Source organism: Halictus rubicundus, chromosome 12 (genome assembly GCF_050948215.1).
Source record: "Halictus rubicundus isolate RS-2024b chromosome 12, iyHalRubi1_principal, whole genome shotgun sequence".
Taxonomy (NCBI): Eukaryota; Metazoa; Arthropoda; class Insecta; order Hymenoptera; family Halictidae; genus Halictus; species Halictus rubicundus.
Genome location: NC_135160.1, coordinates 10,861,799 through 10,876,611, shown reverse-complemented (window position 1 = coordinate 10,876,611; position 14,813 = coordinate 10,861,799). Strand labels below are relative to the sequence as shown.

Sequence of the window (14,813 nt, the reverse complement as noted above, 5' to 3'; positions counted from 1 at the left end):
TCCGAGGAACGATCAGAACAAAGCAGGATCGCCTAAGCGCGGCGAATTCCGCGCTCTCCTTTATGGCCGGCGACTCGAACGACCTTCCCCCTCCCCTGCAACCGATGTGTCTCCAGACTTTCCCCCGGGAGAAAATGAACGCGACCAGGAGGGCCAAGGGAAGAAACAGCTCTGCCCAACTATTTCGCGCGAACCTACCGAGGGGGGACCCGCTGAACAATAGTCCCGTAAATCTTTGTTACCCGTGAGACGACTGGAGGACTACCCGCGGAATTCTTTCAACAAATTTTGCAATCTTCCGACCGAGCGGACGCGTGCTGTTTTTTTTTTTTCGACTTGTCGACCATCGGATCTAGAGAATTGCCTACTCGAACGAAAATATTGCTATCGAGATACGTGTTTACCGTTCCGTGGTTTTCCGACGTTTATTTTTAACCAAACGAGACGGAGGAGCGGAGGAACAGTGATTTAAAGAGATCACAGATAAAATAGAAGAACAAGAGACACCGTTCCAGAGGAAAATAACAACTGTTCAACATTCTCAGATATAACCTGTCCCAGTTTTTAAGGACACTTTCGCAACTTCTGCCACCGGTTGCCTTAAAAGAACGCTTTGTCCCCTCTGTTACCGTAGGTCTGTCGCGAATTAGATAATCTTTCATGTTCTTGCATGCCGTGCGATTAAATACGAGTTTCCTGAAGGTCTGTAAACTGATAAAACTCGAAGGGCGTCTTTGCGAAACCGCTTCGGTCTTCAAGAGTTGTTGTTCAGGAACATTGTCTGCTAGGAGAAGACTGCTGTAAAAGCCACGAAATGGAAGGGCGGAAGATTCGAGATTGAAAGACTGTCGTAATCAAACAGGAAAATGAAAGATGAAATGCTCACAACCATGTTTTACTTCTACACTTTACTCTACTTTCCGATCGCGTTGGCACTCGACGGGAGTTCGTTTAACACTAAACCTACCGACACTTTTTGTATAGCTATTTCTACCGTGCGCGGTCAAAATGACCGGTCCTAAAAAAAAGGTTATTGTTAACACATTCGCGACCGGCAAATTTGTTCCGTTTCTAATACCGAATACCGGTAGAATAATAGTCAATTTGTCGCTGAATGAATTAGTAGACGAGCAACTTCCATAAAATGACGAGACACATTTATTTTTGTATAATTCAAATTATATAAAAAATACTGCGATACTCTCTCCTCGATTTACAAAATTGTACTGTGTCGTCCACCTTTGCGGTTCGGATGTGTTGAAACGTGCGTAGCTTGATAGCGTCTCATTTATTTTGAGTTGGCCATGCCACATTGAGAATAGCCCTTTTTTTTATACTGACTGTTTAGGTTTAGAAGAGTTATAAAAATAGAAGAGCTATTTGAATGCCATATTGTTTCGTGCGGTCAAATTGTCCGGGCGCGGCAGGTAGGACAGGCTACAAATATTTCTTGGAAAAAGATAAATAAAACGAGAAATAAATAATGAAAAAACCAGTTTAGTGTTAAAATACGGCACCGAACGAAACTGTAAAGCGGAGATGGTTGGAATCTTCGCGAGACTATTTCCGAGAAATGTGCGGTGGTCGCGAGAAGATTGCGCGCGTTACCGTTCCGAAAAAACTCGAGGTTTTCTTGTATTTTAGAAATTAAACATCCGGACAGAGACGAAGAAAGACCATGTCAACTCGGCCAGAAAAGAGCCCGGTGAATATTGCTCGTTCCTGTGCTTCGTGTAACGGGGGCGGAAAGAATTTGTCTCGGGAGAAATTGCGTCTAAAGAATCCTCGACTCGAAGGACCCCCGGAGGATAGGTCCTGGAGTCTGGAGGGTCGGCGTCGGCGTCGGCGTCGGCGTCGCGTCTCGTCGTCTTAACTCTTTGCCCTAAACCGACGTCACCGAGGCACCGGGGTTTCGGGTGGCAAACTCCATTACTATGTCTCCGTGACGTCAATTCTTAAAGCTGTTCATCGTGGTTTTAATGCCAGTCTAGCCGTCCGATTAGGTTACTACAAACGTCGATCCTTAAGAGAGGCTACTCTTGTTTTCGAGATCGTTCTTCCGCGACTATTTTCGAATTTTTCTCACGAAAACTATTTAACCTTTCGCCTTGTGATTTTGCACGCATGTTCATCGGTATCTGAAGTGCGCGTGTGATTTTTTTCAAGTGAAAATAATTAAAATTATGTAAGTTACATATTTTTTCATGAAGTGTGTTTTGAAAAATATGGATCGACGGTCGCTACGATTCCAGCCTATCTACTTTTTAGTAAATATGAATGTAATCATGGCCTGAACTAAAAGAATTAATTAAATAGAATTAATTTTGTCTCAATCAGTATGAATGTGGCTATGGTCTGATCCAAAATAAATCAATTATCCCGGATATTTACAAAATGGTGGCATTTTGAATACCCCTTGAGGGAGTATTCTGTTTTCAATTTTTAGTAATTTTTTGCGGAAAAATTGTTGAACCCTCTGCATTGGGATTTTACGCAAATATTTATCGGTGTTTGAAGCGTACGTGTGATTTTTTTCAAGTGAAAATAACTAAAATTATGTAAGTTACATATTTTTTCATGAAGTGTGTTTTGAAAAATATGGATCGACGGTGGCTACGACTCCAGTCTATCTACTTTTTAGTAAATATGAATGTAATCATGGCCTGAACTAAAAGAATTAATTAAATAGAATTAGTTTTGTCTCAATCAGTATGAATGTGGCTATGGTCTGATCCAAAATAAATCAATTATCCCGGATATTTACAAAATGGTGGCATTTTGAATACCCCTTGAGGGAGTATTCTGTTTTCAATTTTTAGTAATTTTTTTCGTAAAAACTTGAACCTTCTGCAACGGGATTTTGCAAAAATATTTATCGGTATTTGAAGCGTACGTGTGATTTTCTTCAAGTGAAAATAATTAAAATTATGTAAGTTACATATTTTATCATACAGCGTGTTTTGAAAAATATGGATTGGTCGCCACGATTCCCGCTATCTACTACTTATTAATAAATCCGTCATGGCCTGAACTAAAGGAACTGAAAAATCTCGATTATTTAGAAAAGTCGAGAGATCTTAGGGCAAAGGGTTAGCCCTCGGGGAGAGCCTACCGTCGGCACGGCAAGATGGCCAGCTGTCGTTGTCGTTGCTGCCAACCCTCTAAAAATACGTGGAGCTTCGGGCTTCGAGCTTTGGCCCCTTCTCGTTTCAACTCTGAGTCAACTATAGGAACTCCTTGTCTAATTTTACACGCGCGAAACAGTGTCCACGCGGCCAGCGGGAAACGAGCCTCGCGAACTACGTGAGAGAGATCGCGCGACGTCGCGTCACGTCGCGTCGTGGCCTTGGCGATTGTGAAATTTGGACGGGGGCCTCGCAAAAGCTTTCGATCCTCAACACAGAGAGAGAGAGAAAAAGAGAGAGAGAGAGAGAGAGAGAGAGAGAGAGAGAAAGAGATTCGTCGATCGGTCCGATACAGGAAACGACCGTAAAAAGTCCACCCAAAAGCGACACTAACACCACCCCCACCTTTGATCGTCGTTCGACGCTCCGGCGCTCGCCTACCCTCCGGTTCAGACGCTCGACGTCCACGTTTACGGTCGATTAAATCATGCTTGTCGCTCTAACCGCTTCCTCCGTGAAAAGAAAATATTTTACTCTTCTTATTTGCTCGGCGCCCGCGTTCATCCTTTCAGTGCTCGCGCGGACACCGCTTAGCACCGTCAATGGACGCAATTATTGATTTTAATTACATTTCCTCGGATTTTTAATATTTCGAGTAAATTGAACGACCCGCTTCAATCCATCGACTCTTAAAAAATCAGTGCGCTTTTGTCGTGTCTTTCAGAGGACTTTGATAACACGATTCAGAAGGTAAAGCGGACGAGATGAATTCCGTGAAAATGTACATTTTTAATTCTACCGAATCCTTAAGCTTCAAATAATTATTACGTTACAGAAACATATATATCTGTAAAAGAATTATTCGCAGAACTTTCATAGTCGAAGCACAGAAAGTTCTTCAAGTTCAAAATCCGACCTCGTTCTCCCAAAAATCGTGCGATAAAAGCGGTTTTCGGATTCGAGCTCGATGTAACTACTGGGATTGGGATTTATGCGGTTACACGCGCGAGTATGAAGAAACAGCAGCGAGCTTTTGGGATGCGACAAGATGGAAAATTACGTTGAGAACGAATCAGGGAGGCTGACGGAACGTATCGCCGCCGGTCGGGCCGGCGAACGAGGATCGTTTCTCTTGGAAACGGAGGAATTAGGCTCTCGACGGCAAGATGATCGCGAGAGGGACGCGGCCGTGTCCTTTGAGAAATCCCCGACATCTATTTCCAAAATGGGTCGTGCGTAAGAGCGACGAGGCGAGAATCTTTCGTAGAACACTTCGGTGGCGACGGTGTACCGAAAATAATCCACGTGGCATCTCGCCGTTCCCGTTCGCGCGCGATCGCCTCCGTATCCGTGACAGAAAGTAAGAAAAGAAGAGAAACGAGGGGAAACAATACATACTTGGCGGTCCGTAAAGATTTCAGCGGCGATTCCCGAAGAGAAACGACGCGGTGAAAATAGAGAGGACGCTCGGAACACCTCTTATCCCCGTTTTCGAATTCCGATTCGATGCACCAACGGTGTGGAGTGCCCCTTAATTAATGGGCCTTAGGGTGCGGGTCCGTTTCAGAGCGAAACTGTCGCGAGTTACTCTCGAGAGTGAAATTCGTCGGTGTTTCATTTTGTACCAAAGGAATAGCACTCTCGATAGCGTGTACACTGACGAATTTGACTCTGGACGTTTTACTCTCAAATGGACACGCACCCTAAGCCCTCTGAATTGTGTTGCTTCCTAAGAAATTGATTCCGCGGAATTTCAAAGTGATTGGGCAATTGGGTACCAGCGAATTCGAGGATTATTGAAGGATTGTTTCGCACTAAAATGTAACACGGCCACGAACTTTTGTACTGATATTAGTGGAGATTTCTCAATAAATGTATGGAACATTTTAGAAATCTTTAAGTTACATTTGGTATTAAAAATGTAGAAACTTTCCGTGGGGACGTTATTTCGAAAGATACGGAAAATTAACACCAAACCTACCCCAAGCACAAAACATATAAAAGTGAAACTTCTTATAGAATGGGGAAGATTGAATTTACTTAAACTTTGTACGATTTTGATTATAATATGCACTTCAATGAAGAAGCCAATTCGGTAATTATGAAAACGTTTTTATAATTTCTGTAATTGTGAAACAGAAAACCGGTCATTTCGGTAGGTTTAGCGTTGAGAATATTGCAGAAAGAGCCGTGAAGATAATGCCAGGATATGGTAATTGATTAAGAAAGGACAAAGGCCAACTAAGGACCATACTGGCAATACACGAGCAATAAGCAGCAGCGGGGTATTTATTCTGCCCGATATTATCGCGGGTGCATCGCGTTGCAGGTTGCAACGGGAGCCAACCTAACCGGGGAGACGTGCCGTCTGATCTTAAACGGCTGTTACCACTTATCGCATTCTCATCTCGTCGCGACACGGTTATTCCACTTTCCGAGGACAATGCAGCGAAGCGACGGTCACCTCCCAGACACCTCCCTCTCGCATCCGGTCGACGTGCGAACGAACGTTTCGTCGCGTCAGTGGAACGAGCATAATTGACGACCTTGCCGCGAGAAACGAGCATGTTCAGGTTTTTAGTCACTTTGTGCGCGAAGTTCTAGAACTGGGAAAATAAAATCATTTGACGAAGGAACGTTTCAGCACCGCTGCTGGAATCAAAATGTTGCAACAATTTTTTGTAGACCCCGGATTTTATTCATTTGTGACAGAAATGAGTAGCTACAATTTAAACTGGTATAGAGGATCAGAGAGAAACAGCAACGTATTATTTTCAACTTGCTGTTATTACCAAAAATAATTTGAATAAAAGAAATTTTTAATATACCACGTTTTTGAGACGGACTAAAAAGTATAAGTTTCCCTAGCCCCATACAGATAGTTCTGAAAATTCGTGATTGTGAATTTTTAACAGCTATGAAAATACTTGTACGATTTAAAGCGAAAAACGTGGGGCGCGTGCAATAGATAATCGATGCATGTTCACCTAAGTCACTAACAATTTTACTGCACCGGAAATGACATGAACTGTTATGTGAGTTTTCCCCTACGGTTTTCTCTCTATACTCACTATTATCTTGCGCCCCACGATTTTCGTTTTACATCTTATTCTCATAGCTATTAAAAATTCACAACCACAAAATTTTCAGGACTATCTGGGAGAAATTATTTTATACTTTAAAGTCCGTCTCAAGAACGGGGTATATTAACAATCTTCTTTGTCTAAATAATTATTTTCTGCTGTTTAGTCTTGCGTGTGCTGTCATCCAGTTCTGAGCTTAAAGTTGTTACAGTTGCAAAATTTTTACCTAACAGACAAACAAGAAAGCGAGTTAATAAAAACGTGGTCAAACTTGGCCCCCCTTTCTCACAATTAATGCACACGACTTTTATTTAGCATAGAAATCCGCAGTCTAGTGATTTGAAATAAAAGTTCTTCCCGTTCCAAGAACCTCGCGGGAATCGGACAACAATTAAAATCGCAGGTGTTCTTTCGCGAAAAGTTTGATACAGGTGGCGGAATCGATTCATTTCGGCCGAGAGCAATTAGGTCGATTTTTCTGCGAGAGCCTCCGACAAAGTGACGGTACTCCGGCGTGGCACGGTGCGTACTGTATTTTCGACAATGACGCATACCTCGCGAAACCTCGATCCGATCCACCTGCTTTGATCGCAAAGGTGTCGAGGAGAAGATCGAACGCCCCCGTCGCGTCGATTCGGAACGGTTCCTGTCTCTTCGGGCAAGGACACGGGAGGACATCGTGTCGTCCGCGGTAGAACGATCGTTCTCGCGAGCTATGAAATCTGCTCGACCCGCGGCCCGACGTTTCCCGACTTCCCAATAGCTGCGTAAAAGAGAAGACACAGCAGATGTTGTTCACACTTGCTGGTTATTACTTACAAGTGACAGTAATACCGTCTCATTTCCTGGCTGCTCCACTTTGCGAGACCAACCAGACCCGGGGCAGCCTCGACACAATGCGACCGATTTACCAAAGTCGGTCCAATGGCGCTGCCCCTTTGTCCCCCACCACCCTCCCCTATATCGTCGTCGTTTCAAAATCGTGCCGCGACGTTTAGCCCTTTTATAGGCGGAGGGAGAGCCCTTGGCTCGTCCATTTTTATGGACATCTCTCCCCTTCGAGACCACCGGCACCGCAAAACATAGAAATCCAACGCAAATCGAGCAATTTATCCGACGACGCAAAGACAAACAGTCGCGATTTATCATGACCATTCGGAATGTTTTATCTGCGTTTATTTCGCGGGGGCTTGCCGAGGGGACGTTTAATATCTTAGCGGAAAAATGTATTTTTCAAATGTAGATGAATAGTCGAGCGTGAGAATGCAACGAAATTCAAGCTAATTTCATCCAGCGACGTCAAGACGAACGGTTGAGATTTATCACAGGTATTGCTGCGTTCGTTTCATGCTATTGTCTTCGGTTAAAAGAGACCGGCGCGCTTCAGGATGGAATTAATCAGGTTAAAATTTCCGAACCGTTGAATCTTCGACGAGACTTCGGCCAAGATTCTCACGGGTTTCCGCGGAGTCGCGGTGCTGATTCTGAGTCATTGTCATCAGAGAAGGATGATCGCGCTCGGCAGTCATCCTCTATAAATAATCATCGGACCTGCGGCGCGTGGCGCACGAGCGCAACGGGATAATAGCAACGACGATATTTATTGCCGAACGATGGCTTAATTCGAAAGTCTGAAGAGTTTTGTCGCGGGGACATAAATCGCGCAGGTGCGTCACCGTAACGATGATTAAGGCTAACGACGACGACGACGACGACGACGACGACGACGACGTTGCCCGAATTACCGGTTTAATCGAAACGACTCGTTGCGTCGGCGAGGCTCGACGCACAAAGGCAATTCGGCCGGTTCTATTGTTCGGCCGCAAAGACTCCTGGCGATTTCTGTTGTACACGACTCGCCAATTAGGGAACAAGCACTATTATCAGATTCAAACCATAAATAACCGACCTGCAAGCGACGTTGTCGCTAGACCGGCCGAGCTCTCCGCGAAATCAAAACTCTCCGCGTCTGTTACATGAAACCTAAATGTCTCCCTTTCTTTTCATCGCTGTCGCAACCGTATGAAACTCGGTTATCGCTAAGTACTCGTGAAAATGACAACGTCAATTAGAAACTCGAGTACAGTTGAACTCGCTTCATTCCACTGCGAAAGTATTTCACCTCGCGACGAAACCGGATAAATGGAATTAAAAAGTTATATTTGAAATTATCCAGCGGAACCGTTCGGTAAAAAATGTAATCCGCGTTGTAAGAGGATAGTCGTCGTAGCTCCGACGAAGGTTCAGTTGTCCAGGATTAATTGAATAGCCGCCGCAACCGTCGCCGCGACGCGACGCGACGCGCCGGAGTCCCGAGAAGTTTCTTATCAAGAGGAGAAAGAGGAAACGCAGTATTTGAAGAGTTGGCACGGTAACCTCGATGCAACAACAAGATCGATAATTTCAGCGGTGCCGGCTCGCCGAGTCCGTTATCATGATTAATGAACGAGTTATAATTACGGGAAGAAGGCTAATAAAGTCGTTGAGACGTTGTCGTCCTCGAATTATCATTAGCGAGGCTATTCTCGTGGTCGGTCTCGTCCGGCATCCCCGATGCCGCGCCGCGAACGTTCTCACGAAATCCGTCGACGATCCAACTCCTCCGAACGCGTGCAACTATGCACCGTTCCCAACGTCTTCCCGTCGTTCTGACGAGTCGGTTTACACACGCTTCCCAACACCAATTTCGCCAGCCTCCGTTACACCAACTTTAATTAACCGTGTCCACGAAACGCGTCCGTTGCGCAAACTTCCTTCTCGAAAATCCCTTTAATCGAAAAGACTTCTGAAAGATCACGCGCGTACCTGCGCGCCCATGTTTTCGCATTAACAAGCTGTCTATTCATTGCACACAGTCCTCTTCGAGTAGTGTTCCTGATTTCTCAATATTTTTCATTTTTCGAGAAATGGGAAATAAGACTATGTTTCTCGATAATTCTCGAGAATTTTTAATAAAATTAAAAAATATTGGGAAACTTTTACCAAATCTTGATAAAGTGAAACATTACGGTTTTGTTTTGAAATTACTTCTTAAGAAGCATAATGCGTCTAATGTAGAATCGGACAATCTACTTCTTTTTTCTTTGTAACAAAATCTGTAGCCGTAGAAAAATTTCTTTCATTTTGTGTGGATGTTGACTTTATCGTACACAGAACATCCAAAAGTTGCTGAAAATTGGGTGTCCTTTTTTCAGTGGACTCAAAAATTTGGAATTCCTTTGTTAGAGTCCGGAATTTATTTTCTTCTGCCGGCTAAACTCTTGAGACTAAATTCTTGAAGGCTATCTGCAATTTCTAATTCTGTTTTTCCAGTGATAGTTCCTCATTCTGAGAATCTGAAAGTTTTTCACTATTTTCATAAGAATTATTGTTATATTTTCCAAAAAGTCTGCTTAGAATTTGTTTTGCCATTTTATACATATCTGCCTTGGATGTTAAATAAAAAAAATGTATCTTCTGAATCTTTTTGCAGAGATTCTGGATCATGCAGATATTTTATAAGGGATACAACAATCTTGTCTCTTCATTTAGATATTTCTTCTTTAATAACAAGAAACTCATTACTCAATTCAGTATTCAGTTTTTCTACAGTTTTAAATAAGAATTTAAGAGAATTTCAGAATTTATATGTTATAAAATAAATGAGATTCATAAGAATTTTCCTAGATTTTAAATTTCTCGAGAAATACTGAAATTTCTCGAGAAATGAGAAATAATCAATTCTAAAATTTCTCGAGAAATTCTCGAGAAAGAATTCTCGAGAAGGAACACTATCTTCGAGGCACAAAGCTGATTAATTTCATAGAGAATTTTGTCCATATTATTTGTCCATATCTAAAAATTAATTGTCACCTTAACCCTAGCACTCCCAAGCCTCGAGCTGTCACGCGGATTCCCGAGGGAGGGGCAGGGCTCCTCGAACCCATGCTCTTTTTCACTCATTTCTCCTAAAAAAAATTGTTTCTTCAAAAAAGTTTCGTAATATTTAAGCGTGTGATGCTTCATCAACATTTTACATTGCATTTAGACGTATATTTATAAAATAGAAATAATTCTCTTCTCCCGGAATGAATATTCACTTCTGAAACTGCTGCATCGTTGCCAATTTGTGATTCGATTCTTAGTCCTGGGATTATTTATGGGGATAGAAGGAGCGTTCTGCACTGTAATTTTTTCCCCCACAGCAACGGGACTTCGGAATGTTAAACTCAAACGTGCGAACGACAATAAATAATTTTTTGAGAATTTTTCATCCAAGAAAAATAGTCCTAAAGTTTTGCAATCTGTGGGTTCGACGAGCCCCCGCCCTCGGGAGTGCCAGGGTTAATATCTGAAAAATGCAAGAATGTTGAATAGTCGATGATAGTTCTTTTATTAAATACTTTGGTTTTATGGTATTTTTGGGGTTGTGGCTTTGGCGGTCAAAGCATTAACACGTTCACTGCCACGTCATCCATATGTGGGTGACAGAATTATTTGTGCAGGTTTTAAAATGAATTTTTACGTTGATATATTCATTGTACCAAACTCGATTAGGATCTGTAACATGCAAGAAAGTTGTAGAACCACTCAGCATCATACATTTAATATTTTTCAATTTTTATTCCATTAAATAACTTACTTTGATTTTATGGAATTTTGGGGGTTTCTAGTTTGCCGATCAAAGTGTTAAAAATTGAAAAAAAAAATTAAACCGAGCAATTATATTTTCGCCTACTTGCTCTTTATCTCATTGGATAACTTGTTTTGATTTTATGGAATTTTTGGGGTTTCTAGTTTGCCGATCAAAACTGTTAAAGAACGAATACTTGAAAATATAATTGTGCTCAATTTCCGGAGATTCAGCGGTACAAAATGGCCGTCCCGTTGGGAACGACTGAAAGGCTAATGAGCCTCGGTGAAGTAACTCGCAAGACGCGTTTAAAAAGTCGCATCGATGCAACTCAAGCTGATGCGACGTTGATTGCGATCTCGCTGCAACTTTCTTTCCCGTGGCATTATTTGCGGATCACGTGGGCAGCAGTCCAGGGAATAATTTGTCGGCGGGACGAACGGTTGCGCAAGTTCGATCGTATTTATATCGCGGCGCAAAGTACCCGCATAAACAGTAATTAACAAGTCGCGTGGGAGGTACGGCAAAGTGGAACGTCCGATAATTACGATCGCCGTTGCCACCGGCCGTCGAAATCGATCGGGCCGTCGCTTCCATTAGCGTTCTCGTCCCGGAAACGGTAAATTCGTCGGCTTTGTCCACTCGAGAAGAATCTCGACGCTTCCAAACGATTTCAAGTCTCCGCGGGATCGAATTGTGACTACTCCCACGAAACCGCGACAAGAATTATGGAAATATGGAAATATGGAAAGAATTCAGAAATATGGAAACCCGCCGGCGATCCGTTTCCATTTTCGCGTAAGTTTTCGGGAGCCTAATCCGTCGGCTCGCATTGCTTCGCAGTCGCCCCGAAAGTGTAAAGCGCCTTTTCCAGACAATTATTGGATCAAGAGGAATCCTAATAAATCCTTCTCAGCGACCCGTGCGAGGAAATACGAGCGGAATACTCGGCGGTTCGAAATTGACAAGAAAGTCTGCGATCTTTGACTTAAAGGTCGATCGACGCGTACCTTGCTTTGCGATCGTCGGAAGCGTAAACGGTCTTATTGGATTCAATCAAATCCCAATAAATCTTCGGTGATCCGGAAATGCGAAAACGAGATCTGTAATTTCACTTCGAAGATCGGTTGAAACGACACGGTTGCGTTTCTAGATAATTATTGGATTATGTAAGATGTTGAAATAATGTAGTCACATTGTAAGTAAAACTCACATCCGGGAATGTCGGGGCGTAGGCGCGGCGTCGCTTTGGCTGTTACAATGTAACAACTTGTAAAAAGCCTAATGGAGTGTGCGACATACGTCGAAATGACGATAGGAAGAAAAATGACGATCGACACGAGACGAGAGTGGGGAAGACGTTAGTTGCACGTCCACCCAAGGTTCAGTTCGATAAAAGAATCGGTTTGGGCAGGACATACCTGGTACATATAATAAGTTCGACACAAGAGTCGATTTAGGTAGGACATACCTGTTATACATATTAAGTTCACAGTTCCAAGTTTTTATATTAAAGAAAGTTCCTTATTCACTAACGCTGTGCTTTATGATAGGAGAAACACCATTCCTATCATATCCTCAACATAAGACAGTGAACGTTGTCCGGTGATTATCAGAAAGAATACAGGGGGCCTAAATTTGAAAATTTCACGGAGTTAATGGCGATCGGCGGAGGAGAAAGCGGACGAGCCGAGAGAGATCCCTGTGATGTACGAGTAGGATGATCAGAGAGCGGTATCATCCGCGGGACAGTTTCGAAATTCTCCGTGCGAAAATTGCATATCTGGCAATTCGAGTTGACGCGGTGGCTCGTAAATCACCGTGCGAAAGCACAGTAAAACTTTGACTTTCCCCGGGCGGAAGCCGGGATACTGCTTGTTCGTCCCGAAGTCGAAGTTTGAACGTATGTATCTATAATAAATCTAGAAAAGGCCTCGCGTGCTCCCGCCCAAGCTCCCGAGGATCGATCTTCGATTAGAAGTTCGCGAAGGGACGGCGGTTCCGGATCGATCCAAGATTCACGGAGGTTTCGACGCGCGCTGCTTTCGCCGGGAAAACCGAAGCTACGCGCGGGGGACAAGAAGTTCGCGTTCGAACGGTTCGTTAACAACAACGGTGTCGCATTCGAGCTGGCAAATTAGTTCCCCGAGTTCGTTCGCAGCGGGAGGGGGGGAGCCAGACGCCGAAATCATATCCACGCAAACCGTTTAAACGATTTACTTCTGCCGACAATTTATCGGAGACAGGAAACAGGAAGTTCGCTGGAGCGACACTTAACGGGAACACCTGCCCTCCGCGCGAAAGTTTAATTGGGGACGTAAACGGTCTGGCGACGGAGCTTTCGTTCCCCGGGCACGCAGTCGCTGCAGAAAAATGCGACAGAACTCGCAACGACTATCCAACTTTTCCCTTTCATTTCGAGATAATCTTGGATCGAGGGTTTTTTAACGAACCTCCGTCTCTCCGAAGGGCGGGCAAAATCGAAGGAAGAAGAATGTTTCTAAATTGATGTGCAGTTTGCAAGTGTAACCATTCTTGTATTCTTTCAGCCACCAGGAAACTGTTCCACGAAATAAATCGACGATTGCTTTTCCCTTTATTCGCTATCGTTCAATGTGATCCTCCGATGTACCGTACTGAAAGTACTAAAACGGATTTATTGCGTTTCTGCGCAAGTAATAATTCTGGCATGCACTCTTCAACTCGTCCGCCAGAGAACTGTTCTGCGGAATAAATCGAGGATTCTCTCCTCTTTCGGTGGATTCGCGACCGGTGGATGTTTTCCCCGGAAATGTACACAAGGGAAAGTACCAAAATTTATTGCCGCCGAACAACAATCCGCTTACGATTCTATCGGCGAGAGGTACCCCCCGCGGCCGAAGATCGGACGCTGTCGAACGGAAATGTCGACGCAAAACCGTAAACTGGTAAAACGTATCGCGGATCGATCCTCCGGCACGAATTTAAGCCGGGTCTGACAGATTTCGCCGAAAACAACGGCTCGCCGATGCGTGAATTCGATACGCGCGTAGAATTTCGGAGGCAGATACCACGTTTCTCCGTGCGTGTGGGAAATCAACGACGTGGAAATTAGGAAAGGACGGCAATTATAGGTCGGAGCGGCGTGCCAATCGACGACAAATGTTGCGGAACCGGTCGTTCGATCGTTTCCGATTGCGATCGCTGTTTTCCCGTTGCGAAAGAAATCGAAATTCGTTTGAAATTTCAACTTACCGATGGCAAATGACCGACAGACTAACGGTCACGTTCCATGGCTCTCTTTCTTTCTCTCTGTTCACGTTTCCTCGTTAGAACACTCTCGATACTCGAAATTTTGGTGACGCACCGCTCGAGTCACGCTAAACCACTGACACAGAGATCGTTCGGGGACATTCGGTTATTCCCCACTCGACTCATTGTTTACAAAGTACAGTCGAGGTTAATATCTACGTCTTCTGCCTAACGATACAGACGTTGTGTACGGTCGGAAGAGGTCAACAAACCCACCGATACGTTCGGACGACAACATCGACGGTCCCGCGAGTGCCTTCTCGGAATTAGGATGCTACCCCGGCGCGACATCTTGAAAGGCTGCGACGCAATTCTCCTTGGGAGCAAAAAACGATCAGCCGATGGCTTTCCGGTTGGCTCGCATTACCACCTGGAACAAAAAACGACAGAAAATTAATTTCTACTCGTAACAGTCAAATTGATCTCTCGCGTGTTGTGTTCTTGGATCACCTAATCCGTTTTCCTCGAAGCAGGAAACGTCGCAAAATACTATATAAACGCGCCGTTTCCTCGAGGCGTGATATGGACCGTTTATTTTGAAAATGGTGTAAAGAAAGACATGAGATATCACGTAATTTGTATACCTTCAAAATAAACGGTCCATATCTGTAGGCAACCGGACAATTGCAATTAGCCCGAGCGGAATTGCCTTAACCTGGCAAAGTTAGGATTTGCAGACAGCTTAGAGCTTAGACGATCGTC

The 14,813-nt window shown here is 43.9% G+C and overlaps 2 protein-coding genes across 3 annotated transcripts in view; one reads left to right on the top strand and one right to left on the bottom strand.

The window, feature by feature from the left end:
- Nucleotides 1-14,501, bottom strand: part of LOC143360078 (uncharacterized) — a 114,742-nt gene extending 100,241 nt beyond the window's left edge. The window contains exon 1 of the mRNA XM_076798639.1: nt 14,055-14,501. The gene's annotated coding sequence lies outside the window, so the exon portion shown is untranslated. The remainder of the gene's footprint in view (nt 1-14,054) is intronic.
- Fmrfar (FMRFamide Receptor) overlaps nt 1-14,813 on the top strand; it is a 36,451-nt gene that overhangs the window by 13,879 nt on the left and 7,759 nt on the right. The window lies entirely within an intron of this gene.